Raw genomic sequence first — 16,367 nt, 5'->3', positions numbered from 1 at the left:
ATTGTGTGGAGTTGTACCCCTCCTACCTTATGCTTTTGTTCACTAATCCTTTCTTAAATAAAAAATTTAAAAAAAAAAAAGATGAATTGTGAACTTGCATCTTAAAAGGTTCTGACTATTTCCCTCCACTTGACACCTTTCTCAAGTATATCCTACATTCCTCCCCAATGTTTGTTGATGACATGAATATCTTCACCTTAACACCACTTACATGATCCTTGAAAATACATATTAAGAAACTTGAAAAAGGCCAGGCAGTGGCATACCTGGGTAAGCACACCCATTACAGTGCCCAAAGACCTGGGTTCAAGTCCCTGGTCCCCACCTGCAGGGGGAAAGCTTCATGAGTGTTAAAGCTGGGCTACAGGTGTCTCTCTTGTCTCTTTCTCTCTCAATTTCTGTCTCAATCCAATAATAAATAAAAAAGATTGGAAAGAAATAGAAAATTGAAGTAGTAAGCCTACAAGTAGCTTTCTTCAAAAGGCACTCCAGGGCTGCATCTATCCTGTGAACCAGCGATGATCCTCCTTTGTGACATTCTTCTGTAGTTACACACTCAAAAAATAAATATGCACCACGACTGTTCTTTCTGACATTACTTATAAAAGGCAAAAACTGAATGCAAGCTGAAAGGACTAATAGAATCACCTATGAAAAAAATACTATGCCACTTACACAATAAAGAGATGGCTTTTACCTTTACATCTAAGGATAAGGAGCTTGAACCCAGGTCCTTGAGCATGGTAACATGTGCACTCAACCAGACGCACTACCACCCGACCCCCATAAGCTTGATTTTTAGTCTTCCATCCATTTTTTGTTTTGTTTTTTAATAATGTTAACTGAGTTGTATGATCACAATAACAAAGCGACTTCTCTTAAAAATCACACAACAAACAATTTTCTTCTTCAGAGAGGGCTTCTCTTTCTTACACACAGGTATACCACATACATTAAGCATCTATTAAGTGCCAGCATTATCCACTTCTGTGAACAACAACGAAATTCCTATGCTGATGGCCTTTCAGGATGCAGCTGTCACTGGCTGCTGGTGAGGCTGCAGCTAGGAAGGTATATGTGCACATTACTAGGAGATGTAAAGGTTAACAGCCAACTGAAAGGCAATTCATCATCATGTGCCCAGATAGTCATCACTACTAACCTAATAATGCCTAGGAAATCAAAATGCAGACAAAAATTTATGTACAGATATTTATCTGAGTGATAGGAGGAAGAGGATAAGAGGGCTCTGAACTCCAACTCCATCAGGACCCGGAAAGAGGGAAAAAAAAGAGGAACATTTGGATATAGTGATAGGGTCATGTGTAGCTTGGAATGGCAGAGAAGACGGGACCTTTAAAAAGGGGGGGGGGGACAATTATATACAAATATACAGATATATAGTTGTAGAAATAATAGCCCATATTTGCAATCTTAGGGAAATTGCTATAGATAATAATGAATAGAGGGACTGGGGATTCAGAACTCTAGTGGTGGGAACAGTATGGAATTATACCCCTGTTGACATGTAATTTTGTAAATCAATATTAAGTCACTAATAAAAAAAAGTGTGTATCTGACATTATTTGGAATAAAAAAAATAATAAGTAAAGCAACACTATTATGCTGTAACTAGCCTACAAGTAATTTCAGGTCAAACACAGTAAGTGTCCAAAATATTACCACTTCATCCTAAGGTTCCTCTGAAGTAATCATAAAACATGAACATTTTGAAAATAAAAGAGAAGGGGGACTGGGCTGTGGTGTACCTGGTTAAGTGCATGTGTTACCTTGCACAAGGACCCAGGTTTAAGTCCCCGGTCCCCACCTGCAGAGGGGACACTTCACAAGTGATAAAGTAGGACTGTCTCTCCCTCTCAACTTCTCTCTGTTCTATCAAATAAAATAAAGTTAAAAAAAGAAAGAAAAAACTTTTTAAAAGGCTCACGGGGGCTGGGCAGTAGCTCAGCAGGTTAAGTGCACAGTGAAGCGAAGCACAAGGACCCGTGTAAGAATCCCAGTTTGAGCCTTAGCCTCCCCACCTCGGTGGGGGGAGAGGGGTGGCTTCGCAATGGGTGAAGCAGGTCTGCAGGTATCTTTCTCCTCCATCGTCCCCTCCTCTCTTGATTTCTCTCTATCCTACCCAACAACAAAGGCAACAACAACAACAAAAAAAAAGGCTCATGAAACAAAAAAGGAGGAGGAGAAGGAGGAGAGAAGGAAGAAAACTAAAAGGTACTAGGGAGAACATCCAACATTATAGAGCACCAGAATTACATACCTGAGGTCCTGGGCTCAAATTCCAACAACACCATATGCTAGAGCTAAGCAGTGCTATGGCCTTGCTTATGAAAATAAATCTTTTAAAAAAATTTAAAAACAAATAATAAAAACAGAGAAAAACAGAAGAGCCCTTTGATAAGATAAAATTAAAAGCATTTCTTGTGTGTGTGTGTGTGTGTGTGTGTGTGTGTATGAAATGTTTTTTAAAAGGCATGGCTCAAGGCTTGGCAAATAGCTCACCTGAGAGGATGCACTTTACTGTGCACAAGGACCTGGGCTCAAGCCCCTGGCACCTCATGTGAGCATTATGTATCATGAAATGCGGTCCCCTCTCCTCTATCTCAATCTTAAGGAAAAGAAAGAAAAAAGAAAGAAAAGAGAAAAGGAAAAGTCTACTAAGAGTGGTGAGATCATGTAGATACCAACCCCAGAGCACAAAAAACAATAAAATTAAAGGTCACAACTCAAAACTTGCCATTTCATCTATATTTTAAAAATCAGATAAAAACCTGGAGGGGAAAAGAAACACTAGATATTGTTTATAAGTAATGATATAAGGTAAGTCTTTCTTGTATGCCCTTCTATATTTTCCAGAGTATGTATTACTGTTATGAGGATGTATTACTGTTATGTCCAGTAAATGTAGGTTGGGAACCCTCAACGCTGCTGGTGGGACTATAAAATGGTATAGATACTTAAATAGTCTGACAGTTCCTCACACACTGAACATAGCCCAGTAGTTCCACTCCCAGGTATATACCAAATAGAAATGGAGAAAGTCTGGGTATCAACCTGTCAACATCCATGTTCAGTAGGGAGACAATTACAGAAGCCAGACCTACCACCTTCTGCACCCTATAATGACCCTGGCTTCATATTCCCAGAGGGATAAAGAACAGGAAAGCTGGGAGTCCAGCGGTAGCACAGCAGATTAAGCTCATGTGGCGAAAAGCACAAGGACCAACGTAAGGATACCAGTTGGAGCTGCCAGCTCCCCACCTGCAGGGGAGTTGCTTCGCAGGTGGTGAGGCAGGTCTGCAGGTGTCTATCTTTCTCTCCCCCTGTCTCCCCTCTTCCATTTCTCTCTATCCTATCCAACAACAATGACATCAACAACAAGAACAGTAACTACAACAATAAAGCAAGGACAACAAAAGGGAAAATAAATAAATATATAAAAAACAAACAAACAAGTTCAACAATTTGTTTGGCTTTGTATGTTAACTCTCTTTTCAGCCACCAGGTTCCCAGATGCTAGCAGGATGCGACCAGACTTCCCTGGGCAGACAACCCCACCAATGTGCCTGGGAGCTTCGCTTCCCCAGAGCCCTTCCCCACTAGGGAAAGAAAGAGACAGGCTCAGAGTTTGGATCAACCTGTCAACACCCATGTTCAGCGGGGAAGCAATGACAGAAGCCAGAGCTTCTACATCCACCTTCTACATCCCACAATGATCTTGGGTCCATACTCCCAGAGGGTTAAAGAATAGGAAAGCTGTCAGAGAGGGGATGGGATACGGAAGTCTGGTGGTGGGAATTATGCGAAATTGTACCCCTCTTATCCTATGGTTTTGTCAATGTTTCCTTTTTACAAATAAAAATTTAAACAAAAATAATAGGAAAGCTATCGGGAGGAATGGAATATGGAGTTCCAGTGGGAATTGTGCCTCTCTTATCCGATGGTCTTGTCAGTGTTTCCATTTTATAAATAAAAACTTAAAAAATTAAATGAACAAAGTACATCCACACAAAAATATGTCTACAAATGTTCACAGCATTAGTTATAGTAGAAGCTATACAATTACCATGAACTGATAAATGGATAAATAAAATCTACTATATCCATCCAACAAGCTATTGATTATTCTGCCAAAAATGAAGTGCTATCACTATGTTGTATCATAGATGCATTTAAAAAAAATTATGTTAGATGAAAAGAAATCAGTCACATACTACATCTCCTTTAATATGAACTGTCCAAAATAGAGAGATCTCTCTATAGAGAAGACAAATTACTAACTGACTAGGTTGAAGAGTGACCACTTGATGTACGGGACTTCATTTGGAGATAATAATGTACTAAAAGTTGACTATGGCAATGGCTGCATACTTCTGTGAACATACAAAACCCTCTAATTATAGACTTCAAATTGATAGTTTGCATAGGATTTGGATATATCTTAATAAAGTGACTGCATATGTTCTATAATTTATTCACCACTAACCAGTGTTTCACACATTACTCCTCATCACCTGTTACTACTATATTAGAGAAGAGGATTGGAATCAAAGATAAAGCCAGACTCTTCTCTTACTAATCATAAAAACAACTGACTTTAAAGTTACAATTTCATTCTATTTTTTTTTTGGGGGGGGTCCTCTCTTGTGCAACACATCATTTTCTCTTGCCAACTGCATGCCTACCTAGAATAAATTTTATTTGTTCCCAATCCATTTATGCCAGTTATAGTTTACTATTAGTTATGTATATTAAATGTAACATCGAAAACAGGAATGCAAAAAGAAAATGTTTTGGCTCTGAAAACTTTGCTATAGAATTTGAAAAAGTCAAGTCACTTTAAAAACATCTCTCACGGGAGTCGACCGGTAGCCCAGAGGGTTAAGCGCATGTGGCACGAAGCCCAGGGACCGGAGTAAGGATCCCGGTTAGAGCCCCCAGCTCCCCACCTGCAGGGAAGTTGCTTCACAAGTGGTGAAGCAGGTCTGCAGGTGTCTGTCTTTCTCTCCCCCGTCTCCCCTCCTCTCTCAATTTCTCTCTGTCCTATCCAACAACACCAACAGCAACCATTATAATAACCAAAACAATGATAAAACAACAAGGGCAACAAAAGGGGGGGAAATGGCCTCCAGGAGCAGTGGATTCTTGGTGCAGGCACCCAGCCCCAGCAAAGACCTTGGAGGCAGAAAAAAAAAAAAATCTCTCACCAACTAATTACCTGGTGTTCTCTCTTTCGCTCATAAATTTTACATATATTTGCATAAAAGACCGCTATTAAGTATACTACCACTGCTGTTATTTTACCTCACTTACCTCACATGCTAAAGAGCAGTGGTTGACCACATGAATTTCCTCTTACAGAGGCTGGAACTTCTCTACTCTTCAAGTTCCCAGGCCCATGCACTCTACAGACACCCCTTGTCTCTTAAATGTAATCTAAGTAGACTGGGGCTGGAGAGACAGCATAATACTTACGCATAAAAGGCTTTCCAACGTCCCAGGTTCAATTCCCAGCCACTTTAAACCACCATTGAGAGACAGTTGTGTGTGTGTGTGTGTGTGTGTGTGTGTGTGTATGTGTGTGTAGTGTGTAGTTTTTTTGTTTTGTTTTTTTTCTTTTTAATTCAAAGTAGACACCCAATACAAACTCCTTAAATTCAATTCAAGGTTACTGGAGAACTCTTCCTGGGCTCCGTTTCCCTCTGAACCTTACGTTTTCAAAGCTAACCTGACAGCTGGACTAAATATTCAGATGCCTTGTGTGTGTGTGGTGGGGGAGGAATCTTAATTTATATTGATGCTACATTGATTCTTCTATTTATTCTCACCACATTATGTGCACCTCTACTTTTTTGCCTGTCAACTTCTCCATCACCAGTCTTTATTCTAAACCACCCTCTCCTCCAGACCCACTGAACTACAAAATATGCCCCATGTCATGTCAAATAAACTCTAAGTGGGTCATACTGGCCTGGTCCCTGAACACCCTCTCACTATTCTGAAGCCCCTCCATATTGGTGCCCAATGTACCTTCCTCAGGTACAATTCTGATCACAAAACCAAACTTCTGGATCTAGGGACTCAGTGATAATCCCAATGCCTACAGAATAGTCCAGGAATCCATTAGCCTCACACCTAAGGTTCTAAAGGATCACAATGAACTGACTCAACCACGCTGAACTCTCCTCTTATTCAACACTTCACACTCACTCCTAGATCCAGGCCTTTCTCCCATCTATAGCACCCTCCTCCCTTCCTCTCTATATGCTGAAGTTTCTCTAGAATTTGTTTCTAAAGTAGAAAAAGCATTTAACCACTCAGTATCTCAGGTTTCTCAACTGTAACACTCTCAAGGGCTGTTTCACGGAGCTTATGAAATGTTCAAAGCATTACTAAATGTAAACTCAGAACAACAGCCAGCAAATATCACTCGAGCGTTACAAGTGTTCATTCAACACAATGAGTGCTCAATAAGTATTTTCTAAACTGGTATACAAAACAAATATTGGTTTCTCTTTTTCTTTTTTCCCCACATATATATTTTTCAACTACTGTGTTCTTTGCTTTAAAAAGCTCCAGAGTTAGATTTAACATGGTTTAAAGTTAAGATGACAACAGTTTCTGATGTTTTTCATTTAAAAGAATCTCACATATTTATACTGAGAAAACATTTTGTAATTCAGTAAAATATATAATTTGATTTTATCATTTCATGATGTATGTATGTCCAATCATTTAGCTGTAGCCTTTATGTTTATTTATACAATGCTACATGGAGAAAAAAAATAATAACTTGATTCACTAATACCTACCAAAATGGGAAAGAGGGGAAGCTTTACCAAAATAAAATAAAATTTCATTTACTTGTTTAAAGTGTGGTAAAAATTCATTTAAGACACAATTTGCCATCAAAACAATTAAACATACAGTTGTACGGCACTATGGCACTAAGTTCATTCATACTGTGCAAAACATCACCACTACCCATCTATAGAACTCTCTTCATCTTGCAAGACTGTAATGTTTTATTCATTAAAGAAAAGCTTGTCTCCCACAACAACCAAAGCATTCTCTACTTTTTGTTGCTATGAATTTGACTACTCTTGGACTCTTACATAAGTGGAAGCATACAGTGTTCAACCTTTTGCAACTGGCTTATTTTAATAAGCATGATGTCCTTGGGACTGATCTATGTTGTTTACTTTCTCCAGTATGACTTCCAAAGGACGTAATTTAAACATAACTCTACTTTAAATTCAGAGCTTTAACACGCTCTTCATTACATGGTACTACTCAGATTTGGAAAACTAAAATTACAGAAAGAAAGGGAAAAGTTGAATAACATGTATTCAGTAACCTGGTATGATATCCAATATTCTGCTAGCAGCATTTCACACACAGCTAAACCTCCGCAACTTTAAAGAGGTAGGTAATTATTGTTCCCTATAGGAAAATGGCATTCTGAGGACCATTCAATATCAATTTCACAATCCCATGTCAACAAGCATACCTCCATTTTGCTTTCATCACAGCACATATCACAATCATACAAATACATATTTACAGATACCTTTGTACAAGTTAGATGGAGACTGGAAAAAAAAGTTGAGAGGATGCAGGAGATGTAATGGTTTGCAATACTGATGCAAAAAGTCACAGTTTCAATCCCCTACACTAGCATAAACCAGAGCTGAGCATTGCTCTGGTTTAAAAAGTTGAGAATCACTATAATAGTGGAAGGGTCACATTTACACAACTGATACAAAGAGTTTAGAATCTAAATATATTATAATCACTATAGTTTTTCTAAAATGTTTATCCATAGGTATATTTCTTACTTGGGAAACTAAAACTGCCAAAGATATACCTAGAGGTTTTTTTGTTTTTTTTGTTTTAATCTTTTCTTAGCAGGAATAGGATGTAAGAGCATAGGAAGGTGGGGGTACAAAAAAAAAAATTTCAAGACCAGTAGTTCAAAGAGGCTGATCACCAGTTAGTCCAATATAATGTCCTTGCTTTCTATGACTTATTTTAATCAACGTCACCTCATGACTTTTCTACTAACCATAAATTTACAATGGGAGAGGAACGACTACATTGAGATAGTCAACTTATCCCATAAGTACATTGTCACTATAGTATTAGCTTCATTTGCCTTATTTATAGTAATATCAATGTCCTGCTTTGGAATAAAAATATTTTCACCATCCTCTACTGCAATACTTTTCTCACTTAAAATTAGTTCGCTATCGAACAGGCCATGGCCGGTGCGCCGCTATGTCCCATCGCTGGGGAGCCAGAGACGACCCGAACTGCCCCTGCGGCTACAGACAGACTATGACCCACATAGTCAATGACTGCCACCTCTCCAGATTCAAAGGAGGTCTCGAAACTTTACATCAGGCTCAACCTGACGCTGTTGACTGGCTACGGAAGAAGGGCAAACGCTAGAAGAAGAAGAAGTTAAGCCTAAGTAGACTGGGGCTGGGGAGATAGATAGCATAAAGGTTAAGCATAAAGGCTCTCATGCCTGAGGCTCCAAAGTCTCAGGTTCAATTCCCAGCCACTTTAAGGCACAGTTGAGAGTATATGAAAGGGTGTGTGTGTGTGTGTGTGTGTGTGTAAATAGTTTTTTTTTTATTATTCAAAGTAGACACCCAATACAAACTCCTTAAATTCAATTCAAGGTTACTGAAGAACTCTTCCTGGGCTCGATTGCACTGTTTCAAGAAATTAAGAACTAAATGCCTAGCTCTTAGTTTGCTTTTATTCCTTATAATTAAGATTATAAAAATGATAACTAGAAGAATTTAAAATGTTATGAAGAAAAACTGGTTTTTAAGGGCTCTCAATAAACACCCACTTGTAGCAAAAGTCTCCAACTCCCATTAACTTACTGTTTTCACAAAATTCTGATCACAGAATGAAAAAATGTTACTCATAAAAGAAGTACTGTGTTCACAAAATAGTTCTATCTTCCTGATGTAACAAGAAGTCAGTGATTTCCTTTTCTTGTGGTAAACAATGGGCCTTGGGAAACACATTCCCAGTTAAAAAAATGTCTTTTACATTTTTTTAAACACAATTGGTTCAACTTCCTAATAAGCCCTGTTTACCAGAAATGTGAAAGATAAAAATCAAGTTAACACAATAAAGCTATAAGCAAAGCAACAAGAGAAAAAAAAAATTACTAAGCCCTCCCCAACCATCCACCCCACAGAGTGTGAGCTAGAGAACACTCTCTGGGTTATGGGCCCAGCATGCTTCAACTGCACGGCTCTGCTCCATAATAGAGAACATTCTCAACCCAACACCATGTCCAAGCTACTGGTTAAAACTGAGAATAAGGGTTTCCCAGGTTCAAAAATCTCACAAACTCAATTTAATCCATTTAAATTCTAGTAAAGGAGGTTTGAGATCCTTTAAATCCCTATAGTGGAGCAGAATGATGCTTTTGCTGGAAGGTGAGATATGCTGGCACCCATCTTGTGAAAATGGGGAAATGTACCCTCCTGGCAACAGCATCCTGTAGAGCAACATTCCCCTCAATAAAGTGATACTGAAGTTAGAAAAATAGAATCTCGGGGAGTCAGGCTGTAGTGCAGCGGGTTAAGCGCAGGTGGCGCAAAGCACAAGGACCGGCTTATGGATCCTGGTTTGAGCCTCCGGCTCCCCACCTGCAGGGGAGTCGCTTCACGCGGTGAAGCAGGTCTGCAGGTGTATCTATCTTTCTCTCCCCTCTCTGTCTTCCCCTCCTTTCTCCATTTCTCTCTGTCCTATCCAACAATGACAACAACAATAATAATAACTACAGCAATAAAACAAGGGCAACAAAAGGAAATAAATAAATAAATATTAATAAAATAAAAAGAAAAGAAAAATAGAACCTCAAACTCTATTCTTAATACATCCTCCATCTATCTTCACCAACCTAGCACTGTACAACAAAGCAAAGTGATCCATACCCCACCCCTCCCTCCATCATGTTTACTAAGCCAAGTACTCATTTTAACATAATCAACTAGCTCTTGCTAGACAGGGAGGAGACAATAAGACCTCGTGTCAGGATATGACAGAGCCTGTGCTATTTATCTCATCTTGAGAATTGGCAGCTACAGAGGAATGCTCACAATTTTCTGAATTCCAAGCACAATGATCTTGGCAAGTTTCTAATCAAAGGGGTGAATGGCCAACCCCTTTGCCTTTCTAAGATACTCACTGTAGGAGTTGGGGTGCTGGGGCTGCAGAGACAGAGCTTAACCAAAGGTGTGTCTATAGGGTTTCTTTAGGATGCCTTTCTCTCAATCAACTTTGTCAAAAAATAAAAGATACTAACGTTACCCAGTCTCCTTTTCATTTTGGTTAAAAAGGAAGCACACATACTTTTTTCTCCCTCTTGTGCTGGCTACTGAAGTATGAGTAGAAGTGATACCGATGTTGATATGAAGGGCAATGCTAAGTGTGTAACACATGAATCACTGCTTTGAGGGGAGAAATGCAGGTAGAGAGATACAGAGACAGAAGAAGAGAAGGAAAGGTACAACAAAACTCCTCCAGTGCAGCGGAAGCCAGACTTGAACCTGGGTCATGTGCACGATAAAAGCTGGCACACTATCCAGGTGAGCTATCTTGTTGGCTTGATTTCTGTTTTCTGCTTTTGAGCTTTTCTAAGATATGTGTTTTTCACGTGGCGCAAAGCGCAAGGACCGGCATAAGGATCCCAGTTCGAGCCCTCGGCTCCCCACCTGCCACTTCACAGGCGGTGAAGCAGGTCTGCAGGTATCTGTCTTTCTCTCCCCCTGTCTTCCCTTCCTCTCTCCATTTCTCTCTGTCCTATCCAACAACAATGACATCAATAACTACAACAACAAAGGCAACAAAAGAGAAAAATAAATATATATTTTTTTAAAGATGTGTTTCTATATTTCTACTACTAAAGTCTTTCATGCTATGATTTCTGTTAGGACCTGTCTCATACTTTGTTACTTTCCTCAAGTTTTAAAAAGTATTTTGCCACTGATAACACTCTTTTCTGTGAGCATCCTTAGGACTGCTGCTTGCTTTAAAGTGAGTCTTCTTCAGGAAGTTTACATAGCCTGCCCTATTTGGGATTTCCCCCGGGTGTTTGTCTTGCTCCATCGGTGCGGGTAATTTACTGTCTTCTCACTTTTGTCTGGTGCATTCTGAGGACCTGGGTCCATACATGTGTGGGCTTGGGTAGCCAAGTAGGAGTTCAAGGTCACAAGTGCTTAGTAGTTACTTGGTTACTGGTGGCAAGAGTATAAATCTGAAAGAGTGATGGGTCCAGGGACTGGATGGTGGCACACCTAGCTGAACACACGTTAAAATGAGCAAAAGAGCCAGGTTCAAGCCCCTGAATCCCACCTGCAAGGAGTAAGTTTCACAAGTGGTAAGTTTCAGGTGTCTCTATTTCCCCCTTCCCTCTTAGTTTCTCTGTTTCTATCCAATAATAAATAAAGTGATTAAAAAGAAGAATGATGGACCCTCACAGATGGTGACACAGCACATTCTTCAGGGACTGGAGTGAACAGAACATAACCAGCTGTGGACTGGCAAGAGAACACAGCAGGCAGTGGGGCCCCTCTCTCTGCTGGCTCGCAATGTTTTGGGAGATCTGCTGGGTGCCTGTTGATTATTTACAGGTGCAAACAAAGAAGCAGAGAAACCACAGTACCCCTCCACCAATCACTAGAACTTGGTGCTCCCATATGGTGACTGAGGGCATGAATTCAGGTTCTCAAGCATGGTAAAGTGTACACTCTACTGGACAAACATATCTCTTGACCTGACATTAACGTTTGCTTGTTTGTTTGTTTTTATTATTTTTATTAATTTATTTATTCCCTTTTGTTGCCCTTGTTGCTTTATTGTTGCAATTATTATTGTTGTCTGTCTTCGTTGTTAGATAGGACAGAGAGAGATGGAGAGAGGAGGGAAGACAGAGAAGAGGAGACCTACTTCACTGCTTGTGAAGCGACTCCCCTGCAGATGGAGAGCCGGGGGCTTGAACCGGGATCCTTCCATTGATCCTTGTGCTTTACGCCTTGTGCGCTTAAACCGCTGCGCTACCACCTGACACCCTATTTGTTTTTAATGCTATGCCAGGAGTCAAATCTAGAATCTCATATAAGTGGGATCTCACTGAGTCATCTCCTAGGTCCAATATTTTTATTTATTTTTGTTTGTAAGGCAGAGAGAAATACCACATGACAGCTACATCAAGCATAGAGCTTTTAGAGCCATAATGTTCCCATGTGGTGCTGCAACTCATATGCAGGACTTAAATGCATGGTAGGGGCAAATGCCCTACTGACCCTCAAACTAGAAAAAAAAAAAGAAAAGAAAAAAAAAGAAAAAAATTAATTGCCTCCAGGGTTATTGCTGGGGCTTGGTGGCAGCACTAGGAGTCCACTGCTCCCAGGGGCCATTTTTCTTTAATCTGTAAAACTCACACAAGAGACAGACAATTTGAAGCACCTTATGTATCCTAAAGAAACTGACTCAACAACTAATAACTTTCCAAAATAGGAAGCATCATGTCCAGATAAATCTACTAGTAAATTCCATCAAATATTTAAGAAACTATGCCAGTTCTCTATCATTGCCCTTAAAGAATAAAAGCAGATGGCAGGGTTAGATAGCATACTGGTTATGCATGCCTGAGGCTCTCATACCTGAGGCTCCAAAGTCCCAGGTTCAATCCCCCACACCACAAGCCATAGCTGAGCACTGCTCTGGTAAGAAAAATAAATAAAAGAATAAAAGCAGAAGAAATACTTCCTTCCTAGCTATAAAAGTTAAGTATTAACCTAGTACTAAAACCAGAAAAAGCACTTCATGAAGAGAAAGCTCACCCATTATATTCATGAGCATAAATGCAAAAATCTTCAACTATTAACAAGCTGAATACAAAAATGTATAAAAGAATATATATCATGACCAAGTGGGACATATCAGACATATACCATCTGGAAAAGTCATATTTATAAGCTGAGGGAAAAAACACTATAATCAGATCAATAGAGGCAGAAAAGGCATTTGACAAATTACAACACCTATTTACGATAAAAAAAAAAAAAAATTAGTGGGGGCCCGGGTGGTAGTGCAGCGGATTAAGCACACATGGTGCAAAGCACAAGGACCAGCCCATGGCTCCCTACCTGCAAGGGGTCGCTTCCCAAGCAGTGAAGCAGATCTGCAAGTGTCTATTTTTTTTTTAACAAAGCTTTTTTTTTTAAAGGATTTATTTATTTATTAATGAGAAAGATAGGAGAGAAAGAACCAGACATCACTCTGGTACATGTGCTGGGGGGATTGAATTTAGGACCTCATGCTTGAGAGTTTAGTGCCTTAACCGCTGCGCCACCTCCCGGACCACTGCAGGTGTCTATCTTTCTCTTCTCTTCTCTGTCTTCCCCTCCTCTCTCCATTTCTCTGTCCTATCCAACAAGGATATCAATATCAACATAATAATAACCAAACAACGATAAACAACAAGGGGAACAAAGGGGGGGGGGAATAGCCTCCAGGAACAGTGGGTTTGGCACCAAGCTCCAGCAATAACCCTGAAGGCAAAAAAAAAAAAAAACTTACTGAACTATGAATAGAAGACAACTCCTCAACTTTAAAAAGATCATCTACAATAATTAATGCAAATACCACACTTAATGGTACAAAAAGATCCCCACTAAAATGAGGAACAATGTAAAGAAGCCACCATCACAGTGTAAATAGTTGATAATCCAGTGAGACAAGGAAGTGATAGGTAACCCGATTAGGGAGGAAGAAATAAAAATGCCTGCTGGCAGCAATAATCTATGTTGAAAATTTAAGGACCAGACACAAACAGAAAATTCCTGTAATTACTAAGCAAGACAACAGGATAGAAGATTAAGATACAAAAGTCCATTGCTTTCCAATTGGCGCAGCCCCTACAGAGAGAAGTGTCTCATCCTCAAACAAATATTAGAGGAAAGACCTTATGATCCAGCAATACCACTCCCTAGGCATGTATATAAAAGACATGAAGTTACTAATATGAATCCTTATATTCTGTGTTATTCACAACAGTCAAGGAATAAAAGCAGCCTAAATGCCCACTGACAAATGACTGGATAAAGAAATTGTGTAACAGGGGCCCTACAGTGGCACACCCAACTAAATGCACACATCACCATGCTCAAGGGCTCAGGTCAGAGCCCTGGTCCCCACCTGCAAGGGGAACGCTTTGTGAGCGGTGAAGCAGGTGCAAGTGTCTCTCTTTTTGCCCTTCTATCTCCCCTCCCCTCTCAATTTCTCTCTGTCATGTCAAACATAGAAAGGAAAAAAAAAATAGCCACAGGGAGCAGTAGATTCGTAGTACAGGCACCAAGCACAAGAGATAACCCTGTGGCAAAAAATAAAATACATAGGGAGCCAGGCGTGGTGCAGCGGGCTAAGCACACATGGTGTAAAGCACACGGACAGGCATCAGGATCCCAGTTCGAACCTCTGGCTCCCCACCTTCAGGGGATTCACTTCACAGGTAGTGAAAGCAGGTCTACAGGTGTCTATTTTTCTCTCCCCTTATCTTCCCCACCTCTCTCGATTTCTCTCTGTCCTATCCAACAACAACGACAGCAATAACACTAACAGCAAAGATTGAAAAATAAAAGGGAAAAATAAAATAAAGAAAATGAAAAAAGAAATATATAAATACATAAATTGGAGGGCTGGATGGTGGCACACCTGGTTGAGCACGTGTTACAATGCGCAAGGACCTGGGTTCAAGGCCCTGGTCCCTACCAATATGGAGAAAGCTTCCTGAGTGGTGACACAGGGCTACAGGTGTCTCTGTTTACCTCTCTGTATCTCCCTTCTCAATTTCTGTCTCTATTCAATAGTAAATAAATAGAAATTTAAAAATTTAATTGTGGAATATATATTCCATGGAATACTACACTATAAATAAAAAATGATAAGTAGTGTCCTTTAGACAAAATGATGGAACTAGAGGTGATTATTTTTAGTGAACTCAGTAAAGAGGTGAAATACAACTACTGGATGATTTCGCTCATATGTGGAATGCAGAGAACTAAAACACAAATTTGCAACTAAAAAAAAAAAGTAGCCAAACTGTTTCTAAGACTCTGTGGTAGGGGGAGCACGGCACCGAATGATAGTTGATGCAATGTGGAACTATACTCATGTGCTCTATAATTTTGTGAGCCATTATTAAATTACTAATACAAAAAAATGTTGTCAATTGCTTTCTTACATACCAATAATGAAATGAACAGGAGAAATTTGGAATTAAAAACATAATACTAGGGAGTCGGGCTGTAGCGCAGCGGGTTAAGCGCAGGTGGCGCAAAGCATAAGCACCGCCATAAGGATCCCGGTTCGAGCCCCGACTCCCCACCTGCAGGGGAGTCACTTCACAAGCGGTGAAGCAGGTCTGCAGGTGTATATCTTTCTCTTCCCCTCTCTGTCTTCCCCTCCTCTCTCCATTTCTCTCTGCTCTATCCAACAACGACAGCAATGATAACTACAACAATAAAACAACAAGGGCAATAAAAGGGAATAAATAAATTTTTTTTAAAATTTAAAAAAAAGAATTGGCATATCATAAAAAAAAACAATACTAGAGAGCTAGGCAAATAGTTCAGTTGCCTATGACTTGTGGTTCAATCCATAATACCGTATATGCTGGCGTAGTGCTCTCACTACTCTCTCATATGAAACTATCGCATAAAAAAAGTTAATGGGGGGGGCTAGGCAGCGGGTTAAGCATGCATGGCCCAAAGCTCAAGGACTGGCGTAAGAATCTTGGTTCCAAAAAAAAAAAAAACCGATGCAAGGACCGTAAGGATCCAATTCGAGCTCCCGCTCCCCACCTGCAGGGGCGGCTCCCCACCTGCAGGGGCATCGCTTCACAGGCTGAAGCAGGTCTGCGAGTGTCTTTCTCTCCCCGTCTGTCTTCCCCTCCTCTATTTCTCTCTATCCTATCCAACAACGACAACAACAACAATAATAACTACAACAATAAAACAACAAAGGCAACAAAAGGGAAAATTTTTTTTAAAATGCTAATTCCAGCCAAAGGCTCCCCACCTGCAGGGGGCCACTTCACAAGTGGGTCTCTTCACAGTCTTTCTTTCCCAGTCTTCCCCTCATCTCTCAATTTTTCTCTGTTCTATCCAACAAAAATGAGAGCAATGGCAACAATGACAATCACAACAATAATGACATGGGCAACAAAATGAAAAAAAAAAAAAAAGCCACCAGGAGTAGTGCATTCATGGTGCAGGCACCAAGCCCCAACAATAACTCTGGAGGCAATAAAT

At 40.0% G+C, this 16,367-nt stretch overlaps 2 protein-coding genes across 10 annotated transcripts in view; one reads left to right on the top strand and one right to left on the bottom strand.

Moving 5' to 3' along the window:
• The window catches only part of FRYL (FRY like transcription coactivator), a 276,795-nt gene that overhangs the window by 227,331 nt on the left and 33,097 nt on the right, over nucleotides 1-16,367 (bottom strand). The window lies entirely within an intron of this gene.
• LOC103128804 (forkhead box protein J3-like) overlaps nucleotides 1-16,367 on the top strand; it is an 83,799-nt gene that overhangs the window by 52,423 nt on the left and 15,009 nt on the right. The gene's annotated exons all lie outside the window — the stretch shown is intronic.

Source organism: Erinaceus europaeus, chromosome 3 (genome assembly GCF_950295315.1).
Source record: "Erinaceus europaeus chromosome 3, mEriEur2.1, whole genome shotgun sequence".
NCBI lineage: Eukaryota > Metazoa > Chordata > Mammalia > Eulipotyphla > Erinaceidae > Erinaceus > Erinaceus europaeus.
The sequence above is the reverse complement of the archived record's forward strand: the minus strand, read 5'-3'. Positions and strand labels throughout refer to the sequence as shown.